This window comes from Ranitomeya imitator, chromosome 2 (assembly GCF_032444005.1).
Source record: "Ranitomeya imitator isolate aRanImi1 chromosome 2, aRanImi1.pri, whole genome shotgun sequence".
Classification (NCBI taxonomy): domain Eukaryota; kingdom Metazoa; phylum Chordata; class Amphibia; order Anura; family Dendrobatidae; genus Ranitomeya; species Ranitomeya imitator.
In genome coordinates, this window is record NC_091283.1 from 360,374,708 (window position 1) to 360,382,206 (window position 7,499).

The window sequence follows — 7,499 nt, forward strand, 5'->3', positions numbered from 1 at the left end:
AGGTTGAGTCAACTTTAATCCATGTCAACTGGCTGCAAGTGTGATTTAATTATTGCTAACACCTGTTAGGTGCCACAGGGAAGTTACAGGTGCTGTTAATTACACAAATTAGAGAAGCATCACATGATTTTTCGAACGGTGCCAATACCTTTGTTCACCCTCTTTTTTATGTTTGGGGTGGACTTATATCCAATTTGGCTTTAGGACAATTCTTTTTGTGTTTTTTCATTTAAGACAAATTGAAGATAATAATAACAAAGAATTTGTGTTTGCAATCATTTTCAGGAAGAAACTGAGTATTATCTGACAGAATTGCAGGGGTGTCAATACTTTTGGCCATGACTGTATGTTATATCAAACTATGAACAAGAGTGATAAGCAGTTCTGCTGGAGATAGAGACAATTCTTTCGTCGTCACGTCGGCGTGTATCGTCATGTTTGACATCAAAAGCAACGACGCCAGCAACGAGCATAGGGACGTCGCAGCGTCTCCTTCTAGCCAGGTAGGCGTGTTACATTACAAAAGGAGACGCCCTCAGCCGCGACGTGTGACGGCGTCTCCCTGTGAACGCTGATAGGCCACAGCGGGATCATCTGTAGCTGCGTTCCGAAATATAAACCGCGACTCTACTCCTTTGCAATCACTTGTGCGTCCTCCGCCACCTACGAGCCTCACGTTAGCGTCCTGTTTGGAACTCCAGAACTCTGCATACTCCCGACGTCTTCGTCCTCTATCTCTTTCAGCTTATCAATGGTTAGTAATATCTTTGTGCTGTTTGTTTCATCTGCCATGCAGCAATGCTTTTTGTGTGTATTGTAGAGTGATGTATACTACATCTCTGCAGATATCTGTTTGAGCTTGCAAGTTTGTAAACAAATACGCTTTTACGCTGGCTGGCAGCCATTTTGAGCGTTCGCTTTATGGAAAGGTACATAAATACGCTTTTGCGCTGGCTGGCAGCCATTTTGAGCTTTCGCTTTATGGAAAGTGTATTGTTGAGTGATGTATACTACATCTCTGCAGAGATCTGTTTGAGCTTGCAAGTTTGTAAACAAATACGCTTTAGCACTACGCTTTTGCGCTGTAGTATTGGCTGTTAGTGGTCATTACTGGGTAACAAGGATTTGGTGATGTGGTGTAGATGGGCCGTGTGCTTTTTCCTATTGTTAGCAGCCATTTTGTGGATGGGCCGTGTGCTTTTTTCCTATTAGCAGCCATCTTGTGGATGGGCGTGTGCTTTTTCCTATTGTTAGCAGCCATTTTGTGGATGGGCCGTGTGCTTTTTCCTATTGTTAGCAGCCATTTTGTGGATGACAAATGTGTTAATGCTGGCAGCCGCCATTTTGTGGATGGAAAATGTAATTCTGATAGCAGCCATTTTGTAGATGGAAAAAGTGTTAATTCTAATGGTTATGTCTAAAAATGAACCATACGGCGCTGCTTAGTTGCTCCAGGTGAATAAACAGCAAATATATGGACGAAATCACTCCCAATCGTCCCAGAAGTGGTTAGTTAAAGAAAACTATATGTGATATTTGCGCTAAGTACACCTATATGAAGCCATAAATAGTTAAAATACTAAGAAATGTCATAAACAAGGTTCCCCATACAGGACTTTGATTAACAAAATGTGTTTACCTTAATATCAAAGAAAAGGAAATCTGTGTCCAGTGCTGACATGCGGGAAGGTCCTTCACTCATGTGCTGAAAGGTTGGTATCTGAAGCCTTCTCTGAATCTCTGTTCCAAAAATATCCAATATGTTGCAGAGCAAAAAGTAGTATAGGAGACGCTGTCCCGGCCGGTGACTAGCGTACTCCCCCAGAACTTGGTAACTGCCGTGCACAAGCAGTGGCGGCCGCTAGTATAGAGCTGAAGCCGACAAGGTGCAGGACCTTGTGTGACGTCACAGTCACGTGATGTGTACACGTGACCAGCTGCAAAGCTACGGAGCTACGAATAGCACACAGGACCAACTAATCCTACGCGTTTCAGAGTCACTGACTCCTTCATCAGGGATCCCTGATGAAGGAGTCAGTGACTCTGAAACGCGTAGGATTAGTTGGTCCTGTGTGCTATTCGTAGCTCCTTAGCTCCGTAGCTTTGCAGCTGGTCACGTGTACACATCACGTGACTGTGACGTCACACAAGGTCCTGCACCTTGTCGGCTTCAGCTCTATACTAGCGGCCGCCACTGCCTGTGCACGGCAGTTACCAAGCTCTGGGGGAGTACGCTAGTCACCGGCCGGGACAGCGTCTCCTATTCTACTTTTTGCTCTGCAACATTTTGGATATTTTTGGAACAGAGATTCAGAGAAGGCTTCAGATACCAACCTTTCAGCACATGAGTGAAGGACCTTCCCGCATGTCAGCACTGGACACAGATTTCCTTGTCTTTGATATTAAGGTAAACACATTTTGTTAATCAAAGTCCTGTATGGGGAACCTTGTTTATGACATTTCTTATTAATTCTAATGGTGGCTATTTTGTGGATGGCAAATGTAATTTTGGTGGTGGCCATTTTGTTGGTGAACTGTTATGACCTGGTGGTCAGGACAATAATGGACCTGGTGGTTAAGAGCACACGGAATGACCTGATAGTTACTAATAATATAGGACGAGCTCTGAGACGTGGGAACTCTGTGACCGCAATCCCTAATCCTATCACACACACTAGAAATAGCCGTGGAGCGCTCCTGACGCTCCCTAGGCACCTCGTCACAGCCTAAGGAACTAGCTAGCCCTAAAGATAGAAAAATAAAGCCTACCTTGCCTCAGAGAAATTCCCCAAAGGAACAGGCAGCCCCCCACATATAATGACTGTGAGTAAAGATGAAAATTACAAACACAGAGATGAAATAGATTTAGCAAAGTGAGGCTTGACTTACTGAACAGACAGAGGATAGGAAAGGCAGCTTTGCGGTCAGCACAAAAACCTACAAAAAGACCACGCAGAGGGCGCAAAAAGACCCTCCGCACCGACTCACGGTGCGGAGGCGCTCCCTCTGCGTCCCAGAGCTTCCAGCAAGCAAGACAACAATCAAAATAGCAAGCTGGACAGAAAAATAGCAAACCAGAGAAAAACAAGCAGGAACTTAGCTTCTGATGGGAAGACTGGTCACAAGAACGATCCAGGAGTGAACAGACCAATACTGGAACATTGACAGGTGGCATGGAGCAAAGATCTAAGTGGAGTTAAATAGAACAGCCAGCTAACGAATTAACCTCGTCACCTGTGGAAGGAACCTCAGAAGCCGCAGCCCAACTCACAACTACCAGAGGAACCCCATGGACAGAACCAGCCGAAGTACCATTCATGACCACAGGAGGGAGCTTGACAACAGAATTCACAACAGTGAACATCTTCAAAATGGCTGTAACAATAGGAAAAACACACGGCCCATCCACAAAATGGCTGCTAACAATAGGAAAAAGCACACGGCCCATCCACAAATTGGCTGCCATCAGATTAAGCTCATGGCTCTGGGCCACCATTATACGGTGGTGGCCCCTCACAGGATATATTTTTGGAATACACAACTCAAAACTCTTCTTTTTATTCCTTTTCTCTTCTACCCAATTTTCTCTATATAGACTTTCAGAAACTTTTTCTCATGCCCTAGCAGTAGACAACAATCCATTATCTTCTAGGATACTTTTTTTTTTTTCAAGACAATCTTCCACTCCAGGGGCTGTAACCGCCCCCCTTCTGGCATTCCACAGAACTTCATAAGCCTTTTACATTGTTTAACATGACTCTTCCCTTCATGAGCCGTTTTGAGCGTTCACTTTATGGAAAGGTAAACAAATACATTTTAGCGCTGGCTGGCAGCCATTTTGAGCTTTCGCTTTATGGAAAAGTAAACAAATACGCTTTTGCGCTGGCTGGCAGCCATTTTGAGCTTTCGCTTTATGGAAAGGTAAACAAATACGCTTTTGCGCTGGCTGGCAGCCATTTTGAGCGTTCGCTTTCTTGCTTGCTGTAACTTAACTATTTCTTTCTTTCAGATGTCTGCCAATGACCGGAGTTTGTTCGGGCACTCATCGACATGTACCGCTCCCTGCCCTGCTTGTGGAAGATCAAGTCTGCGGATTACAGCAACCGCTACAAGAAGAAAGATGCGTGCGAGAAACTGGTGGCCCTCTACAAGCAGCATCATCCCACTGAGATGGTGGATGAAAACATTGTGCGGAAGAAGATCCAGGCTCTCCGCACAGTCTACAAAAAAGAAGTCAACAAGGTGGATAAGTCTGTGAAGTCTGGGGCCGGAACCGACGACGTCTATGTGCCCAAGCTGTGGTACTATGACCTACTGGCGTTCACTCGGGACCAGGAAATCCCTCGCCCGTCCCAGACCGTGACAAGCCTTTGTGCGCCATCTGCAAAAGAGATCCTGCCCGAGTCTCCTGACGAGCATGTAAGTACCCCCTAGCTTCCCTGCTTGTAGCATGCCCTGTGTCTTGTATGTTTATGATACTGTATGATTTCCAATAATAATAATTCACGTTTTTCATGTTTAATCCAGCAGATAATAACAGTTGCCACTTCCTGCTCAGATAAGTTTGTCCTAGCAGTCCTTCCCTACCTTTAAATGCTGTCTTAGTTCTAAAGTCGAAAATAAATTTAAATTTTGTGTCTTCCGCACATTCGTACAGTATAGCCGGCAAAAGTAGTTCAGCCCAGCTCTGTAACCCCTGTGGTTTGCTACCTAGATAACTGTTCCTCATAGCTTCCCACGGACGGGCATAAAGGTGTTGGGGAGGTGGGGGCTCTCTAGGGCTGATGTGTTTGTAATTGACTTTTTTTTTTTCCTGTACTCGCAGGTGCCTCCTGAACAGCTCCAAACACCGGAAGGCAACGATGACGAGACCCCTCAGTCCTCCATAAGCCCATGTGTCGAGGAGCAGACACGTCCACAGCGCCCATCTCGCAAAAGAAAGGCGACTGCGGGCACACCTGTGTGAACGGGCAAAGGCTCCCCTAGATTCATTAAGCATATTCAAGAAAAACATGATGGTAACCCTTGCTGCCTGCGTTTTGCAGGCTTGGAAGTGGTTAAATTACCACCAAGCGGGGGGGATCATAATAAAATCCTTTTAAGGCGTGAAGCTAAATGGATCATTAAAGCAAATGCCCAAGGTCCATTGGGACCGAATGAGAGATTGGATTATTCTTGTTTTTTGTAGAATTTTTTAAAAAAGATTTTTTGAAGAAAAAAAATTTTTTTTTTATGTTTCTTTTTCTGTTTTTCAGATTACTTGTCTCACATGGCCTTTATCACCTCTAAACAGCCTATGTATTTGCATTCAATGTTTGAATGTTTTGTCATTCTGGATTATACTGTTCTGAGGAACAGTTTTTTAAATGCACATTCTTGTATGTTATGCTGACATCGCCGCATGTGTTTTTCATGATTTTTAATTGTATGCAAATGTGATCACATGTGTGTATTTAAAAGAACGGACTTACCATTCTCTGTATCTGGACCCGTAGAAGCGCATATTGCGTGAAACGGCCGTCGTCCTGCTTCATTTGCCTGCATAACCTGCACTTGTTTTACCCGTAATACCTTGTCCATGATCTTTATTATGCAATAAAGGACTAAGGTTGTTTTTTCACCAAGAAGTGGAGTGTTGCTGCTTTTTTCTTGTTTTATTGGACCCTGTATGCACCTTCTTCATAGCAAGCACCTCCAGCAAGGTGAAGGTTTCTGGAATGTGTCCGTGATTCAGAGCTCATTCATCCTTTATCAGTGAGTACTAAGAGCGGTTTTTCTCAGTGCCATTCATATCTCTTTTTACTGATTTACACCTGTGGATCTCCTGGCACTGGCCAGCAACATAATGACCCAGCATGCCACAACCCAGCTCACCGGATTCCCATCCTTCATTGCGGAACGCTTAAATAGATTGGACATTACCCAGCAAACGCACGCGGAGAGAGTAATGTTCGAGGTTTTGAACGCGGCAGCTGCAGGCAAACTGAGACATCGTTTACCAGCAGCAACCAGCCCAGTGGCCAGTTTTATTGGGGACACCAGCAAGAGCCCATCCACAGCACTCCTGTCCGCAGACCGGCCCCACATCATTTGCAGTTCCGGACACCACCTCCACCCCCTTATGGTGACTTTTCGCAAGGACCTTCTACGGCCACACACCAGTACAGCGAGATGGACACCTACTATCAACATCTGTAGTGTTCTTGGACTGAAAACGATAGAGACTTCTGTTTACTAAGCACTTCATGCGTTCACACTGCCGTTTTTATTTTTTTTGGCCTTCATTTACCGTTATTTTTGTGGGCCACAATTTTCACTTGTTACTTGATTAATATGTCAATAAACTTTATAAGCTTCACATGGTCTCTTTTCTTTAGATTTATCGTTTGCATAGTCACATAATGTATAAGTGAATATAATATATATATATATATATATATATATATATATATATTCAGGAAAGCTCAAGGGCAGAGGATGCTGCTGACTTCCAGGATTCGTATGTTTGCTACAGAACTAGAGTATGTGCATAGATAGATATATTTATGTAGACATTGAGACAGAAAAAGGAATTGCATGGGTGATCAACAAAATGGTACACGAGAGCACATCAACCAAAAAAAAATGTATTCCATAATACATGGTACAAGGAAATGGCATTAGTTGCGCTACTGCTGGAGATGCTGCCATGGGACAGCCCCTGGCCCATTGAAAAAGTCACAGTACTTCTCCCTGAAAATTGTCGCATCATCAGAGTTCCTTCCGGATCCAAGACTTTCCAAGCCTGAAACCCTGTGCTCGTCAAGACGCCATTCGCCCTGGGTTACATCTCCGTTTGCAGGGTCAACAGAGTCAACATATTGTGGAGGGCTGTATGCACTGGCATCACGGCAGCGTAGAAAGTTGTGCAGGACGCAACAGGCAAGCACCAGAGTCAATAGACGAGAGTTTCATGTTGAGTGCAGTGTGGAAAACCCGAAATCGGTTTGCCATAATACCAAAAGCATTCTCCACAACGCATCGAGCTCTGGAAAGTCTGTAATTAAAAATGCATCGCTCCGGTGTCAGAGTTTTCTGGGAGAAGGGCTTCAGAAGGTTGGGATGCAGTGGGAACGCCTCATCTCTGACAAACACAAAGTTCATGTTTTCAGTAGTGTCGCTGTTGGGCAGCAAGGCCAGTTTGTGTTCTTTCAAGCGCTCCCCAAAATCGGTGTGCTCCAAAACTCCGCCATCAGATACTCTCCCGTTGATCCCTACATCCACACTTATAAATTCATAGTTTGCATTAACGAGGGCCATCAGAATAACGCTGAAATAACCCTTGTAATTGTAGAAAAATGAGCCGGAGTGTGGTGGTTGGGTGATGCGGACATGTTTCCCATCCAAGGCCCCACCGCAATTAGAGAACTGCCATTGCTGCTGAAATCCATGGGAAATCTGTTTCCAATCATCCGGGGTCTCCGGGAAAGGCATGTATGTGCGGTGTAAAGCTGAGACGA